The sequence below is a fragment of the Apium graveolens genome, chromosome 9 (assembly GCF_009905375.1).
Source record: "Apium graveolens cultivar Ventura chromosome 9, ASM990537v1, whole genome shotgun sequence".
In the NCBI taxonomy this organism is placed as follows: Eukaryota; Viridiplantae; Streptophyta; class Magnoliopsida; order Apiales; family Apiaceae; genus Apium; species Apium graveolens.
Window position 1 is genome coordinate 170,492,350 of NC_133655.1, and position 19,568 is coordinate 170,511,917.

At 40.1% G+C, this 19,568-nt stretch overlaps 1 non-coding gene across 1 annotated transcript; it reads left to right on the forward strand.

Moving 5' to 3' along the window:
• The first annotated feature begins 18,366 nt into the window (after positions 1 to 18,366).
• LOC141688135 (small nucleolar RNA R71) lies at positions 18,367 to 18,473 on the forward strand. The gene has a single exon (XR_012561597.1). It is a non-coding gene; the product is annotated as a small nucleolar RNA R71 (small nucleolar RNA).
• Positions 18,474 to 19,568: the final 1,095 nt, after the last annotated feature.

Below are 19,568 nucleotides of genomic sequence, written 5' to 3' on the forward strand. Positions count from 1 at the left end.
TCTGCCTTTACTTTCTGACAGGTATAGCACTTCGCAACCCATTCTGCCACGTCTCTTTTCATATTTGGCCACCAAAAGTTCTTCTTTAAGTCTTGATACATCTTGGTGCTTCCCGGGTGGATTGAAAATTTCGAATGGTGGGCTTCATGGAGGATCTCATTCTTTAATTCAGATACATGGGGAATCCATATTCTGGATGAAAACCTTAGTATTCCTTGCTCATCCCTTTTAGTATTAATCTCTTCTCCAGATAACTGATTTTTCTCTTTTTCCATTACTTCCTCTTGATACTTCTTTATCTTTTCCAGTAGTGTTGGCTGAAAGGTCATTGCATGACAAACTTCTTTGACTTTCCCATAAGCACAAAGTTCCAATTCAAATTTTCCGATTTCTTCGGATAACTCTTTTGATGTTATCATTATATTCAATCTTTCCTTCCGACTCAGCGCATCGGCCACTACGTTCGCCTTTCCAGGATGGTAATTTATCGAACAGTCATAGTCCTTAATCAATTCCAGCCATCTCCTCTGCCTCATATTGAGCTCTTTCTGAGTAAAAATGTACTTTAAACTCTTGTGATCCGTGTAGATTTCACACTTTTCTCCATAGAGATAGTGTCTCCAAATCTTGAGTGCGAACACTATGGCGGCTAGTTCCAAGTCATGCGTCGGATACTTTAACTCGTGCGGCTTCAACTGTCTTGACGCATGTGCTATTACCTTACTGTGTTGCATCAACACACAACCCAAACCCTTATGTGAAGCGTCGCTGAATATTACAAAATTCCCTTGATCATCGGGAAGTACCAACACCGGAGCTGTTACCAACTTCTGTTTTAACTCTTGAAAGCTATTTTCACATTCTGCACTCCATTCAAACTTTTGATTCTTTCTGGTTAACTTGGTCAATGGTGTGGCGATCTTCGAGAAATCCTTGACGAATCTTCTATAGTATCCGGCCAATCCTAGAAAACTTCGCACTTCCGTAGGAGTCCTTGGCCTCTCCCAACTCATAACTGCCTCAATCTTCGCCGGATCCACTTTAATTCCATCATTTCCAATAACATGCCCCAAAAATTGAACTTCCTTTAACCAAAACTCACATTTGGTAAACTTGGCATACAACTTCTCTTGTCGGAGTATCTCCAATGCTATCCAGAGGTGCTGCATATGTTCTTCTTCCGATTTAGAATAAATAAGGATGTCATCAATAAATACCACGACAAATTTATCCAAATACTTCTTAAATACTCGATTCATCAGATCCATGAATGCGGTCGGAGCGTTGGTCAATCCAAACGGCATTACTAGGAATTCATAATGCCCATATCTGGTCCTAAATGCGGTCTTGGGAATATCTTCTTCCTTGATCTTTAATTGATGGTATCCCGATCTCAAGTCAATCTTCGAAAAACATTTTGCTCCCTTTAACTGATCAAAAAGGTCATCTATCCTTGGTAGCGGGTAGCGGTTCTTGATCGTTACTTTATTCAACTCCCGGTAATCTATGCATAGACGCATACTCCCATCTTTCTTCTTCACAAAGAGAACAGGTGCTCCCCATGGCGACGTACTTGGTCGTATCACTCCCTTATCCAATAATTCTTGTAGCTGGCTCGCCAACTCTTTCATTTCTGCTGGTGCCATCCTATACGGAGCCTTTGAAACTGGTTCCGTGCCTGGAGCAAGGTTGATCTCGAACTCAATTTGTCGATCTGGTGGTAAGCCTGGTAGTTCGTCGGGAAACACATCGGGGAACTCATTAACTACAGGAATATCTTCCATGCTGGGGCTGCCTCTCTCTGAATCCACTACATATGCTAGGAACGACTCACAACCTTTTCTAAGTAACTTCTTAGCCTGAATAATTGTAAGAAATAGTCGCTCTTGCCTCTGTCCCTTAAATACTACCTTCTCTCCACTCTTCGTCTTTAAATACACTCTCTTGGTCTTACAATTTATCTGAGCGCTATTCTCTCCTAACCAATCCATTCCTAAAATTATATCAAACTCTCCCAGCTTGAAGAGTATCAAGTCGGCCGAGAACTTATATCCCGAAATATCAATCTCACATTTTGGACAAAATTGATTCACAGGAATCTTCTCTTGGTTCGCAATTACCACATTTACTACCTCACTCATAACCGTTTTATCACATTGGATCTTATCAACAAAAGATTCTGATATGAAAGATCTTGTGGCTCCCGAATCAATCAATACTTTGGCTTTGACATTATTGAGTAAAAGTGTACCTGCTATCACCTCAGAATTCTGAACAGCATCTTTCATCTTTAGATCAAATGTCCTTGCTGTTGCTTGCGGGGTTGGTGCGGGTGGTGGAGGTAATGCCAATACCTCAGCTGGCACGCTTGCACTGGTACTTGCCACGTTCATCAGAGCTCTGACTGGTCCTGTTGCCTTACACTCCCTAGCCATGTGTCCAGTCTTCCCACATTTGTAGCACGTAACTCCTGGCTTCGGCATCTTGCACTCATTTGCCAAATGTCCCTTCTGATTGCACCTATAACAGGTCATACTCAGCTTATTGCATACTCCGGGGTGCCTTCTTCCACAGTGCTTGCATTCTGGCCTCTGGAACCTGTTTTCTCCAACTTGCCCTTGGCTTGCCTGATTGTTCCCTTTTGATTCTTGCCTTTTGCCCAAATTTCCTTTCCTTTGAAAATTTCCGCCCTTCTGGAAACCAATCCTCTTTACATTCCGATCTTGCGAACTTCCAGCTTCAGACTTTTCTCCATAAAATGGAACCTTCCTCTTCTTGTTATCCCTCTCTTTCCTTGACTGCATCCCATTATTCTCAATCAGAGCAGCTTTCTGTACTACTCCCGCATAAGTTTCAAGCTCAAACATAGCCACCCTATCTCTGATCCAAGGCTCCAATCCTTGCTGAAATTTCTTTGCTTTTTCTTCCTCAGTGCTAGTATACTTTGTCACAAACCTTGACAACTCAGTGAACTTCTTCTCATATTCCAGTACAGTCATGTTCCCTTGTTTTAACTCAAGAAATTTTAGCTCCATCTGATTCTGCATGTACTTAGGGTAATACTTGTCCAGAAATAACTTCTTAAATCTCTCCCAAGAAATCTGCTGAGTGACTTCCATAGCTTTTACTGATTCCCACCAATAAATGACTTCTCCCTTCAAGAAGTAAGTGGCATACAGCGTCTTCTGATCGTCTCCTAACTGTACCAACTCAAAAGCCCTTTCCATCTCCTTGATCCATGTGTTTGCTATCACTGGATCAGTGGTATCATGAAATACAGGTGGATTCACATTCTGAAAAGCCTTGAAAGTGACAATTTGTCTTGGTGGTACTGGTGGTTCAGGTGGTTGATATGGCTCACGGTTATCTTGGTTTTCAATTCGTTGTTGAAGAGTTAGTTGTTGTTGAGCTATAGCATTGGTTTGCTGTTGCAAGGTTTCCAGTAGTCGAAGAATATTTGGGTCTGTGGTGAAGGTGGTTGTTGGATTCTTCTTTTTGGGAGGCATGATCCTGAAATAAGAGTTGTGTTATAACAAATATGAATGATAAAATGATTCGAGGGTATCGCATGGCATTCTTGTTTACATATGGGGTCAAGTTTCCAGATATGATGACAAAACATAAAATAACAGTTGAGAGCAGATGGAACAATAGCACATAATTATTGAAATTTTAAAGGTCACAGTACATAGGATTGGGACATAGTCTGATTCTAGAAATAACAGGCTTATTTAAAGGAAAGACGGAAACAACTGGGGATTCCATAGAGTTTGATAGTACAACAACATGAAAGGTAAATGGAAAGAACTAAGGCTCCACTCCATCTGAACGGGGCTTGGTAGTCTTTTCCTCTCGAAGCGTCTTCACAATGCTCTGGAGCTCATCCGCCACCATCTGAATGACATACTGGCTGGTACGGTCCCGGTGTGCTGGCATCTCCTCAAGCTTAGTGTTGACGTACCGAACCAAGGTCTCAAGTCTCGCAATCATCTGCTCCTTGGGCTTCCCTTCGTAGTTTCGGCTGTCCGGATACACGTTCTTCAGTCGGTCTATCAGTCGGTCGTACTTGCCCTGAAGCATGTCGAACTCGCGCCTCAACTCAGCATACACGGAGAAAGCAATAGTGTCGTCCGACCCAGAGGATGACGAGGAATGCGCCCTTTGCTGACAACCAATAAGAGGAGTATTAATAATAATTTACTTTACCTTCTCTCTCGCGTAATATCTATAACCTACACACAAATCCTATAACCTATTTGGGCTGTCCAGGGACTCTAAACCGTAGCTCTGATACCAAAACCTGTCACACCCCCAACTTAAATAGCAAAATAATTATAGCTATTACATCATTTTAATGAGTATTACACAACCAAAATCCAAGATCTTACAGTTTAGGGTTTGGAACAGCCCAACACTACCAACTATTACATCTGATTACAAATACCGAGTCCTCACACAACTATTATTACTTATTCTACCTGAGCTCGAACATAAGCATCAGCATCACAGGTCTTACGGGCAGTCTGCTTGAATCTAACCATGGCTGCTAGCTGTAATATCAGGGTAAAGCAAGAAGTGAGCCAAAAGCTCAACAAGTGCTAACAATACAACGCAAAGCATAAATCGAGATATACCTTTAGGAATGACAATGGAATGACATAATCAATGATAATCGAGAGATAAAACTTATGTGAGTTGGCATCATTTTGCTTGCATCAAAACAAATTTTAAAACCATTCTTAATCAAAATCATTTTATGACGCTACGGATTACAGCCGGTGATCAGCCGCGAAGTAATCCCGAACCTCGCTGGGTTCTAAAACATTATTGGGAATCCCTAGGCAACTTTTAAGCCTAATATAAGTGTGGAAAGGACTCGCGTCTCAGTCCAGATCCACCATTCAAGAAAACATTTGTCCCCCTTTGGGACTGAAAAATCCACCTTTTATTCATTTTGAAAACTGATGCCGATTTATGACAAAATCTCTTTTGACTGAAATCATTTTTTTTTTTATCAGGGGATTATAGATCAACTTGAAACACTGGAAATATGACACTAAATCTCAGGGCCATGATCCACTAGACTTTACTATATTAGGGTAATATCGAGATTTCCATAAACAAGAATTTTGACAAGGAAATTAAGCAAGGCTATTGGATAATATGAAAGAGTAATGCCAAACTAGGCTTAAAGCAATGGTTGTAGACAAGGTATAGGTATTAGAACATCAAGAAGATAAGCATCACTGGTTCCAATAGGATAGAGGTGCTAAAATATAAAGGAAGTGATCATCAGCTCAAGATATAACAGGGTATCAAGCTTTAGGGTAAGGATAGGGTTATCAAACAATCATGAATGAATTTAAGAAAAGATTGGCTTTTAGGTATCAAGATAAAGTTTCTATCGAGGTTATTTCAAGAGTTGAATCAAAGCATCAGGGTGCAACATCAAGATTTCTCAGGGATCAATAGCATGATAATCAAAAGGATCAATAAGGTATTATAACACATCTCTATTTTATCATGGCATTAAACTATCATGAAAGACTTTTGAACTACTTGCAATACGTACTCGAGGGTTCATGGCATCTCTATGTAACTCAAGGATAAACAAAAGATACTCTTGATTTAAATATATCAAAATGACTCAGGATAATTGCATCGATATATATATGAACTGTTTACAGTAAATGCGAAGGTCAAGTTGAATCACTTGCCTTTGAGATAGACTGGTCTGGTCTGACTGGTAGGAGCAACAACTGAAGCTTCACTCGACTTTTATGGCAAGTTTTCCCTCGTCTCGAGATCCTACATAAATAATAATAATCCTCATTATAATATATTCTTTCCATCTTAACCTATTTACAACCCGAAATTAAACATGGATGGCACTTAGGCCTATACACACTTAATTCATATCCACCATTTATATTTTCAAATGTACACACGTAGCCACATAATCACATATCGTATATTAATACCAAATAACATCATATACACCATAATGCCACACTAGGCTTGGATGATCTCGACTCACCACTTAAGTTACTTGGTCGCTAACTAAACGAAGTCTTCGAATTTGGGCTTCCTAACTCAATGTGCCTTTCCTAAATTATCCAAAACCTATTGACCCTCACTTGTGCCTTTTGTTCTACTGACCTTATACTATCTTACAACTATGGTGGTCGACCTAATACTCACTTCTAAGTGTCCTAAAACTATGTGATAAGTGAAAGTGCTCACTGGTGCAAATTTCAGAATGGTAACTAAGGTTTCTTGAGTGCATTAGACACTCTTAAACTACAAGTTTTTCTTCAAAATTTTTACACAAGACTCTCCTGACCTAAGGGCATCTCACAAGCTTGATGTGGCTCAAAGGCCTGGCTTGGGCCTTCCTGGGCCTAAGCTAAAAGTCCAAGGTACCCCTGTTTTTCTGGGCAGAAAATGCCCTGACTTGAATTAACTTGTGACACATGGTTCTAGCTCATATCCTATGAACTATGGTTGGAAAAACTTCTCTGACATACCCTCTAACTAAGGCCCAATTGGGCCTAATGAGGGCCTACCCATGACATGGCCAAATCTCCCTATTTCTAAGTTGCAACAAAACTGTCCCCTGCTGGACAGATTTTGTTATTCTACTTGTGCACCTAACCAAATGACATGCAAACCTCCAACCAACTCCTAAAACCTATTATATACTCCCCATACTAACTTCTGGTGGCTTGGGCCTAAAAGTGCACATCAATGACATGGTCAAAACTCACTCTAAACCTCAGGGTACTAAACTGATTTTTCTGCAGAAACTATAACTCTCATTTTCCAAGGTTTTGACTTGACAAACCCAATTATCAACAACTAAATACTTAAACCAAGACTTATACTTGGTATTCTACTGAACTAACTCCCTTTTTCTCAAAATACCCTTGGTGAGATCATCCTTACCTATGGTGCAACTATGGCAAAATAAAAGAGACTACTCTTTACAAATCACAAACCTTTATGCTCTTGAAGCAACAAGATATATATATATTTATTTTTTTTTTTATAAAAGATAACCACGAATTATTACCATGCAATAAGAAGTATAAATCAATATTAATACATTATTCCTACTGAAATTAAGGCTCACTAACAACCATGAATCTAAATGATCCAAACTTCCAAAAAAATCAAAAGTGATTTGCATGCATGCATGCTTTCGGATCTTTCAAGCCAAATCAACATGATTTCCAAATAAATTTTTATCATAATTCAACATGCAAGCCTAACATGGATTACAACTAAATGATCAACTAGCATGCAAAAGGATTTTATCAAGATTTTACTACAACATTCATGTTATCAACACAAAATACACAAAAATGTTAACAAGGCAACAAAACACCATCCATTCGGCTCCTATCAAGTCATGGCCGAATGGATTAGGGTAAAAACAGCATTCGCATAAGTGTAACACTCTTATGTCTAGCCATTCTTGACCCTATGATACTATAACTCATGGTGAAAGCCTTAGATTCACAAGAATCAAGGAGGTTCACTTTGAGTTTAACAAAAACATCACCATGCAAGGTCAAAACATAGGTTTTTCACTCTAAACTTTTGAAATATATAAGAATAACATATAGGGAGTAAAATTACTTGAATATAAGATGATTGTTTGGGTGAAAGAATGAAGAAATGAAGGGGATGGAGGGCCTCGGCTATGGGATGGCCGAGAGGGAGGGTTGAGCCGAGAGGGAGGGAGGAGAAAAGGGAAGGGTGGAGTGAAAATGGAGTGATCATCACTTTAGTTTTGTTTTTATGTCTTTGACTAGGCTAAATGTGAGTGGATTTAGGAAATGACAAGAGTAACCCTCTAGCTAAAGTTAGGCAAATTTGCATGCAAGGTCAAGGAGGTAATTTGGCTAGCAAAATGTGAGTTAGTGGGGTGGAGAATGTCTTCTTTGCCCTTTGGTTAAATAGAAGAGAGTTTGCATGCAAGGTTATTCATGTAATTTAATAATTATGACAACTAAAATTTATAATGATTTATTTTTATAAAATAAAATACAAGTTCAAAAATTATAAAATTTCTACCATAAATTAACTTGTATTTTTAGAGACTTTATAAAATCATTTTCACAATTTGTGTACAAAATGTCTTTTAAAAGAAAATTTTTCCAAAGCTTAGAATATTCCTTATAAATCAAAAATAAAGAAATTAAATAAATTCTTGCTTTGAAAAATCATATACTACCCAAAGCAAATTTATAATGCAGAAATTTTCACTCACACAAACGTACAAGCATTGAATATATTTTTATTTAACTTAATATTATTCACAAATAATATTACATAAAATGCCGGTCGTAACAAATATGGTCACAGATCTACAAGATTCTGCACAGATTTGCTAATACTGAAAATAGAAATAGACAAGATAGTTTTAGAAACCGTGTTAGTACATTTTAGTGCAAGTTTTGTAAACCCGTGTTGTTGGTCTATAAAGCATGCACGGATCCTTAGTTTAAAAGTAACAAACAGATCTAGGAAAAATCTTGTCTCAAAAATTGTAGTTGAGTTCTTATCTTTAAGAACACAGTTTTGTAACAAAACAAATTTGATTAATACAATCAAGTGAGTTTTTGATAATTTGTTTGTGTGCTTGCAATTAAATATTTTATCACCGCATATTCATATCTGCTTTGTTCAAATAGAAGCAAGGTACTTTGACAAATAATTAAAATTCAAGAAAACACATTCACCCACCTCTGTGTTGTATTTTTTTCCGTAGGTAACCCCCAGCCGCTAGAGCCGGCCAAATGAACGAGCCGAGCGTGCCGGGCCGAATTTTTGGCGGGCCGAATTGATAATCAGTAAAGCCGTGAACGACCCGTTAAAACTAACGGTCCGTGCCGAACCGGGCCGAACAATCAAATGAGTAAATCGTTAACGGCCCGCGAATTAAACGGTTCGTGTGTGGCGCATATTTTCAGGAGTGCGTGGCGAATAATTCGCGGTTCAACCGCGAATTGGCGAGCTGCGTTTTCTTCTTTTGTCTGTTACTAACTTAGTGACTTCCTGTTACTATTAGTCTTGTTAGTCTGTTCCCATATTTACAAATTATTTGTTTTATTCTTTTTCTTTTTTCTAGTTCACTTCCTATATTTACAAATTATTTATCTATTTTATTTTAATTTTAGTTCCTAAGTTGACTTAATTTTTCAAATGTATTTCAAATTGATTTTTTAAAACTAGCAAACAGGAATGTCACAATTGATTTGGGCCTCTAAAAAAATTATGATAATTTTATTAATTAGAATGTGTTAAAAAAATTGTGATAATTTTATTAATTAGAAGGAGTGGACAAAGACAGAAGGAGCCATTGGCATGTGGGAATTACTCGCAATCCGCGGGGCGGTTGGCGGGCCGTGCCGAGCGATTCGGTCTCGACTGAATCGTTGTTAGGGCGAAATCACGCACTAATATTCACGCAAGTATACGCGTTCGCAAGTAATATAGAATACTTTCTAGTTCGTTCCCACAGAGACTCAGACTAAATTATTGTCTAATTAAACTCACTCACCAATGTATGATTACTTCTCAATGTTAAGACACTAACACTTAAGATTGTTGATTAAATATTAACTACAATTAACTACTTAATTAATCACTTACTTAACACTTCAAATTATCAATAATAAAACACTCATGAGATCACAACTTCATTATTACTTCCTTCAATAGCCATTGTTATTACCTTTAGCATGTGACAGTGATGATATTAATCGAATAACACGAAACTGATAAAAGCCAACTTTCATTGTACTAATACCATTCTACCAAGCATCCACAATTAAGATAGAAGTTGAATAGTCATCAATTATGTTGAGTTCCTATATGTCTACAGAAATTGACAACGCAACGATTTAAGCGCAAGTTATTCCTTTTGATTACATAGGGCAAATAAAACTGTTAGAGTTACCTACTAATCATGCACAACGTACATGAACCTATGCTAGCATGGCAAGTTCTAAATCTCGAGATCCACCGTCGCTTCACAAGAGATTAATACCCTATCTTATATGTTCGCGACGCACATAAGACGAATACACACAACCAATACTAGATATCATGCAATCATCACACACTAAGGTATTAAACAATTAACTAAAGAATTCCATAGTAAATCCGTTGCAACCCCATGATCACGATTAGCCCATAATAGCACTTATCGTCATCATGGGTTCATATGAAATCATGATAAACAAACACAAGAAAATAATAACTAAACTAATTATATTAAAACAGAGTACGTCACAAGAGTAAATAAGTTCAAAGTAAGAAAACTAGCATCCAACGTTACAACGAAACAAGAATCACAAGAAAATATGCTTCCTCTTCGTTGCGGTGTGCTAAATCGGTCTTCTTCCTTATCTCCTTTGCTCCTTGCATAAAAACACGATCTTCTTCAATCCACCCTTGTGAAAACGTCTCAAATCTACTTATATAATAGTCCCATAAAACTCAGATTACATAGAAGTGGAAACCAAACAGAAGTAGAAGTCCTGAAATAATATATCTTTTTTCCCGACCCTACGCGGCCGCTCAGCATAGCTGAGCGGGCGCTCAGACCTCTACTGGAAAAAATCTGATTTTGCTCCGTTTCTTCGCCGTAATCTGCCCGTTTCTTTCCTCTCGCAATGGTGAACACATGCCAAGGCTTATTCTTGATGATTCCTCCCCCGAAATGCAACTAATACCCTGAAATGCATAAACACTAGAAAAACGCATCAAATACACAAAATACTTGATTTCAAGACACCAATTTAAGCCATTTTAAGACGTTCTAAGTGGTATAAAATGCCACTTATCACACCCCCAAACTTAAATCGATGCTTGTCCTCAAGCGTCACAGACTCAAAAACAAATATAAAACATGCATGAATGCAATCTATATGAAAATGCAGCGATCCCCCTTACTACAATTAACCAACCAAATTGCAATATCTCAACAAATGCAGTTAGACAACTAAAGATCAATAAATTCATGCAAACGGACATACAGCCAGATACGTGGTGTGTGCAAATGCTTAACAGATATGCTTCGGAACTAGACCAATTATTATGACTCGACTATCCTCAAGGCAGTCCCATGATTATACAATGAATAAAAATTCTAGGCACAAAGTGATATACAACACTACAAGAATTCTGGAGCTTATTACAGAATCAAGCTTTTTATTCATAACACAAATGCTTATTTGACCGTGCAATGAGTGAGGTCCACAAAAGACTTATATAATGGTATCCATGTAACGAGCGTTAGGTTAGCGGATCCCAGACTCTAAAAGCCTTAGGTCACTAGGCACAAAGTCCCCTAAGAACTTAATAACTCGAATACCAAAGAGCCCACTCTTGATCAATTATGCATACGCAAAATTATATATATATATATATATATTTTTATAACTTCTGAGCAAGTGCATTTCGCTCCATCTTGCTCAACCCTAGACTACTTGCACCATATGCGAGCCGGCTACTAGCCAATTGACGCCTAGCCACAACTAGCAACAAATTCCTTTTTTTTTCTACAAATTTTTTCTTTTTCATGCCTTTATCACTAAGAACCTATTATCGAATTCTAAGCATAATAAATAGATTGACCTCGAAAACAACCAAATCATAACAACAATCTAGCCCTTACGCATTCTCTAAGACTTAGTGGAATTACAAGTGTTTCTAGCATGCATATCAACCTACACGACTTAATATCACTTTAATGCTATCACTACACTCGCATCAATATCACAATTCAGTCGATAAATCATTGCAAAAGGGATCATGGTAAATGCATGAGCTACATGACATACATAACAAAAAAAACTATATGGCATAAATTATGCAACTATATGAACAAAACTATCATGAATATGCAGCTATATGACACACACAATATTCCTTAACTACCACCCCCAAACTTAAAATCTTCACTGTCCTCAGTGAAGGTAGTAGAAAGGAACACAGGGTATACCTACTCGGAGTCATCATCATCATCACCCTTAGTGGGTGGAGTATCAGGCGGCGGGTATGCAGAGTCCTCACCAAAAACTGGCCACTGGATATCAGCTCCAAGGCCCCGAAAAGCAGTCCCTAACGCAAGGGTGAGCTCCTGAGCAAATCTGTTCTGCGTCTCATACATAGCATCCATTCGCCGTGTAAGCCTCCTATACTGGGCATCAACCATCCCAGCACCCTCCTGAGCTCTCGAAGAACCAGCCTCATCACGCCCTGGCCTAGCCATAGTAGCACCTCATGCTGGACGCCCTCCTGGAAGACGATAACCCAGCCCATGCTCCTCAGGCTCACCATCGGTCCACTCCTGCATCCCATTCAGAGTCCCAGAATCAATCGGAGCTGCCGGCAACTGCAACTGCTCATGAGCCGGCCAGTTCACTCCTACTGCCTGGCACAGCTTCGTAACTGTGGATGCATAAGGGATGTTCATATGCTTCGCTCCCCTCAAAAACTTTAGAATTCCTTGGTAGATAAACTCACTAAGGTCCACATAGTACTCCTCATTCAGAATTCCCCACAACAACTGTGCTCTCTCAACTGTGACCTCGTGTGCATGCGAAGAAGGCAAAATATTAGCACAAATAAATGCATTCCATGCACGGGCATACCTGTTCATGGCGATCGCCGGAAAGTGACGATACTCATTAGTGCCGATCCTGAAGGTCCAAACTGTGCCCGGTCGACAGAGAGTCGCACAAATCAAATCCAAGTCAAAATCCTCAGCAGTCTTCTCATTCCAGTTTTCCTCCTCGGGTTTCCTCTCTCGCTGTCCAATCACACGGCGAATCGCCGCAGGGTGATAATCAACTGTCAGCCCTCGGACCACAGAAAACCCATTCTTTTCGGCCTTCGCGTTCGCGTAGAACTCGCGAACAACGCTCATCGGTACCGCTTCGGGTGACTCACAAAAAGCTATCCACCCCTTCTCTGCAATCATGGGCAGCAACTCACCATCCCTCCCCGATGGTAAAAACCCTCTCTCCTTCAAAATCGGCTTCCCTAACAGCCTAGTGTACTCCTCCTCCACGGCTCTGTCAGTTAACCGAGGCCTTGCAGCAGTTCCCCTCGATGAATCAGCAGTAGAAACTGTGCTGCTGCTGTCAATAATGCGTGCTCTCTTGGGTGCCATTGATTCCTGAATAAAAGTGTGTAAGAACTGAGTTTTGGTGCTTGGGAGAGAGTTTAAGTGCAGGAAGTTTGTGGGGGATATGTAGGATAGGTGTATATATATATAGGGTATGGAGTAGGTTAAATTAGATTAGGAGTGGGGTTGAGGGATAAAATCATGGGGTAATGGGAAAAGAATTCGTGATTTTATGGGCTGTGATGGGTTTTTGTGTTTTTTTTTTCTGAACTGTAAAAAAAAATTCTGGTACTCGACCCCTGAGCGGTCGCTCAACAAAGCTGAGCGGGCGCTCAGGGGGTCACTGGAAAAAAAAAAATTCAGCCCCTGTTTTCTGATTTTTTTTGTGTTTTTGGATAGGTTATTAACTTCTAAGGGTTCCTGTAACAACAATTCATGGGTTGCCTCCCACGCAGCGCTTCTTTTTCGTCATTAGCTTGACGTTTCGTACCCTTCTCAAGTAGTCAACAAAATGGCACTAACCACTTCTCGGTTTGCCATGTCCTCATAGTAGTGCTTCAAACGCTGACCGTTAACCTTGAATGCTTGGTCCGGATCATTCTCAAAAATTTCCACCGCTCCATGTGGAAACACAGTTTTGACAATAAAAGGCCCAGACCACCTCGATTTCAACTTCCCTGGAAAAAGTCGGAGTCGAGAGTTGAATAAGAGAACTTTTTCCCCCGGCACAAATAACTTAGGATGTAGCTTCCTATCGTGCCACCTCTTCACCTTTTCCTTATACATTTTGTTATTCTCGTACGCTTGAAGTCGAAATTCATCAAGTTCATTAAGCTGAAGCATTCTTTTCTTACCAGCTGCATCTAAATCCAGGTTCAACTTTTTCAATGCCCAGTAGGCCTTATGTTCAAGCTCCGCAGGTAGATGACATCCCTTACCGTACACCAACTGAAACGGGGACATACCAAGTGGAGTTTTGTATGCTGTTCTGTAAGCCCAAACAGCTTCATCGGGCTTTAAAGACCAATCCTTCCTTGACGGACAAACAACCTTCTCTAGAATGCGCTTTATCTCTCTGTTAGACACTTCCGCTTGACCATTTGTTTGTGGATGATAGGCAGTAGCCACTCGATGATTCACATTATAATGCTGCATCATAGAAGTGAACTTACGGTTGCAGAAATGTGATCCTTCATCACTTATGATTACCCGAGGTGTTCCAAACCTTGTGAAAATTTGCTTATGAAGAAAATTTAGCACTGCCTTTGCGTCATTTGTCGGTAAAGCTTTAACTTCGACCCATTTTGAGACATAATCGACTGCCAGCAAGATGTACTGATTATTGCAAGATGAGATAAAAGGCCCCATGAAATCGATTCCCCAAACATCAAAGACCTCGACTTCAAGCATCACATTTAATGGCATCTCATCCTTTCTCGTCAAATTTCCCACTCTTTGGCAACGATCACACCTTAAAACAAACTGATGAGCATCCTTGAACAAAGTAGGCCAAAAATAACCTGCTTGCAGAATACGAGCTGGCGTCTTCTCACCACCATAGTGTCCACCATAAACCGTGGAATGGCAGTCTCGTAATATCCCCTCCGAACGGGATACATCTCCTGATGATCTGGTCAGCTCCCTGTCTAAATAAATATGGTTCATCCCACATATACCACTTCACCTCATGCAGAAACTTCTTCTTTTGAGCGGATGTTAAATTAGGAGGCATTACATTGCTGACGAGATAGTTTACAATATCTGCAAACCATGGTTCTTCCTCCTGAACTGCAAACAACTGCTCATCCGAAAAAGATTCATTGATTAACGTCCTATCTTATGAAGTAGAATCGGGATTCTCCAACCTAGAGAGATGGTCAGCTACTTGATTCTCAGTACCTTTTCTATCCTTGATCTCTAACTCAAATTCATGAAGTAAAAGCACCCAACGAATGAGTCTCGGCTTCGAATCCTTCTTGGAAACCAGATAGCGAATAGCCGCATGATCAGTGAATACTGTTACTTTCGTACCAAGTAGATAAGATCGAAATTTCTCGAAACCAAAGAATATAGCCAAAAGCTCCCTCTCAGTAGTGATGTAGTTCAATTGGGCCCCATTTAAAGTCTTACTCGCATAGTAGACCACATGGAAGAGATTTTTCTTGCACTGTCCCAGAACTACACCTACCGCATAATCACTCGCATCACACATCATCTCAAACGGTTATGTCCAATCTGGTGCTATAATAACTGGTGCGGTGATCAAATTCTTCTTGAGAGTCTCGAATGCTGCCAAACATTCATCATCAAATTTGAAAAGCACATCTTTCTCAAGCAAATTGCACAACGGCTTAGATATCTTTGAAAAGTCCTTGATGAATCGCCGATAAAAACCCGCATGACCAAGAAAACTACGGATTCCTTTCACAGAATTAGGTGGTGGAAGATTTTCAATGACTCCCACCTTGGCTTTGTCCACCTTCAGACCCTTGATAGAGACCTTATGCCCAAGAATAATGCCTTCACGCACCATAAAATGACATTTCTCCCAATTGAGCACCAAATTAGTTTCCACACACCTTTTGAGTACGGCGCGCAGATTATTCAAACATTCATCATAAGAATGTCCAAAGACGGAGAAGTCGTTCATGAACACTTCGACATTATTTCCAATCATGTCAGAGAATATAGCCATCATACATCTCTGAAAAGTGGTCGGGGCGCCACATAACCCAAACGAAACTCTGCGAAAAGCAAACGTGCCAAATGGACAAGTGAAGGTAGTCTTTTCCTGATCCTCTGGTGTAATACAAATCTGATTATACCCTGAATAACCATCCAGAAGACAAAAATACTCATGACCCGCCAACCTGTCAAGCATCTGATCAATAAACGGAAGAGGGAAGTGATCCTTCCTTGTGGCTTTGTTCAATTTTCTATAATCCATGCATACTCTCCATCCTATAACTGTTCGAGTGGGGATGAGCTCATTCTTTTCATTTGCGACCACAGTGATACCTCATTTCTTAGGTACACATTGTACGGGGCTCACCCACGAGCTGTCAGAAATAGGATAAATGATTCCTGCATCCAGCCATTTCAGAATTTCTTTCTTCACCACCTCCTTCATGATGGGATTCAGTCTTCGCTTCTGTTCCACAGTTGGCTTACTACCTTCCTCTAGCAGAATTTTATGCATACAATATGAAGGACTTATCCCCTTGATGTCTGCTATGGTCCATCCAATAGCCGATTTGAATTCTCTTAAAATCCTTAAGAGCTTGTCTTCCTCACTACCTGAAAGGTCAGATGAAATAATAACAGGTAACGTAGATGAATCACCTCAAAAAGCATACCTCAAGTGTTCAGGTAATGGCTTGAGCTCCAAGGTAGGTGCTTCATCTATTGATGGTTTGAGCTTTCCTTCAGCATTCTTGAGGTCAGAAGTACCAAGAGATTCAAACGGCATGTCCAGCTTTCGCTTCCAGGGAGAAGCGTTCAGATATTGTAATTGCTCGTTGCCATCTTCATCATCGCTGTCAAACTCCCCTACTAAGGCCTTTTCCAATGCATCAGACAATAGCATGCGATCGAGTTCCGAAGTAACCGCAGAATCAATCACATCCACTTTTAAGCACTCCTCATCTTCTGTAGGGAATTTCATTGCCTTGAATACGTTGAAGGTCACATCCTGATCTTGTACCCGCATAGTAAGTTCACCTTTTTGCACATCTATCAAGTTACGGCCAGTAGCCAAGAAAGTCCTTCCCAAGATTATGGGAATCTTCTTATCTTCCTCAAAATCCAGAATAACAAAATCTGCAGGAAAGAAGAGCTTATCCACCTTGACGAGCACATCCTCCACTATGCCCCTTGGGTAAGTAATTGAACGATCAGCCAATTGTAGAGACATGTATGTGGGTTTTGGATCAGGCAGATCCAACTTTTTAAAGATCGACAACGGCATCAGATTAATGCTTGCTCCCAAATCACAAAGGCACTTGTCAAAAGTCAGATTGCCAATGGTGCAAGGAATGGTGAAGCTTCCTGGATCTTTCAGTTTTGGTGGTAACTTTTGCTGCAGAACAACGCTGCATTCTTCCGTGAGAGCAACGGTTTCAAGGTCATCCAGTTTCACCTTCCTTGAAAGAATAGTCTTCATAAACTTCGCATAACTAGGCATTTGCTCCAGAGCCTCAGCGAAAGGTATATTGATGTGAAGTTTCTTGAACACCTCCAGAAACTTCCCGAACTGTCTATCCAGCTTTTGTTGCTGCAATCTCTTAGGAAAAGGTGGTGGAGGATAGAGCTGTTTCTCCCCTGTATTAGCCTCAGGCAGAGTGTGTTCAACAGTAGTCTTCCTTGGTTCCGCCGCTTTCTCCTTTTGCTTAGATTCTTCATCACTAATTTCAGCTTCTCCTTCTTTTGCATTTTTAGCATCATCAACTTTTCCAGACCTTAAGGTAATAGCCTTGACTTGCTCTTTAGCTTATTTCCTTCCTGGTACTTCCGTGTCACTGGGAAGAGTGCCAGGCTGACGATTGAGCACTGTATTGGCTAATTGACCGATTTGATTTTCCAAGGTCTTGATAGAAACCACCTGACTCTTACATAACAGCTTAAGTTCCTCAAAATCAGCACTAGTAGGTGCAGCTGTACTTCCCTGTTGAGGATATGATTGCCTTGTAGCATACTGTTGTGGTTGCTGGAATCCAGGTGGGTTAAAATATTTACTCACTCCTTGCTGATATGGTGGCTGAATAATATTCTGATTATTCCCCCAGCTGAAATTTGGATGATTTCTGTTGTTAGGATGATAAGTTGCTGGCACAGGCTGCTGTTGTCGCTGATAATTATTCACATACTGAACAGATTCGTTGACCAGAGAATACTGATCCGTAGCATGAGAACCTGCACAAAGCTCACAAACCATAGCTATTTGATTAACTCCATATGTAGCCAGAGAATCAACCTTCATTGATAGCGCTTGGAGCTGGGCTGCAATAGCGGTGGCTGCATCAACTTCCAGAATACCTGCTACCTTGCCTGACGTCATCCTCTGAGTTGGGTTTTGATGCTCATTTGCAGCCATCGTCTCTATAAGATTATACGCCTCAGTATAGCTTTTAGCCCATAAGGCGCCTCCAGCTGCTGCATCGAGCATGGGCCGAGATTGGGCCCCCAAACCATTGTAGAAACCAGTGATCACCATCCAATCCGGCATTCCATGATGTGGACATTTTCTCAACATTTTCTTGTAGCGTTCCCAAGCCTCGCACATAGATTCTGTAGGTTGCTGCGCAAACTGAGTAAGAGCACTCCTCATAGCAGCAGTCTTTGCCATCGGATAAAACTTCACCAGAAACTTTTGCGCAAGATCTTGCCACGTAGTGATGGACCCGGCTGGTTCAGAATGTAACCAGTCTTTAGCCTTGTCCCTCAGTGAGAATGGGAAAAGCCTCAACTTGATAGCCTCATCAGTCACGCCATTATACTTAAAAGTGCTGCAGATCTCGACAAAATTCCTTATGTGCATGTTGGGGTCTTCAGTTGCCGCTCCTCCAAAAGAAACAGAATTCTGCACCATCTGAATAGTGCCCGGCTTGATTTCAAAGGTGTTAGCTTGAATAGCCGGATGAAGGATGCTTGACTGAATGTCATCAATTTTAGGCCGAGAAAAATCCATAAGAGCTGGATCAGCTTGAACAATACGATCTCCCATGTTTACTGGTTCTTTCCGCTCAGTTCCTGAATCCGAATCCTCAAAATCTAACTTCTCCGGAATATCAAGAACTTCGTCTGTCTCCTCAGCTGTATCTAAAGTCCTCTTGCAAGCACGAGAACGAGTTTGCATAAACGCTTGCTAAAGTACCTGAAACACAACCGGAAACAATAGTTAACTACTACGTCCTAATCACTGAGTCCTAATGACCAATGATGGTAAGTACATAAACTAAACAAATACGCCGAGTCCCCGGCAGCGGCGCCAAAAACTTGTTAGGGCAAAATCACGCACTAATATTCACGCAAGTATACGCGTTCGCAAGTAATATAGAATACTTTCTAGTTCGTTCCCACAGAGATTCAGACTAAATTATTATCTAATTAAACTCACTCACCAATGTATGATTACTTCTCAATGTTAAGACACTAACACTTAAGATTGTTGATTAAATATTAACTACAATTAACTACTTAATTAATCACTTACTTAACACTTCAAATTATCAATAATAAAACACTCATGAGATCACAACTTCATTATTACTTCCTTCAATAGCCATTGTTATTACCTTTAGCATGTGACAGTGATGATATTAATCGAATAACACGAAACTGATAAAAGCCAACTTTCATTGTACTAATACCATTCTACCAAGCATCCACAATTAAGATAGAAGTTGAATAGTCATCAATTATGTTG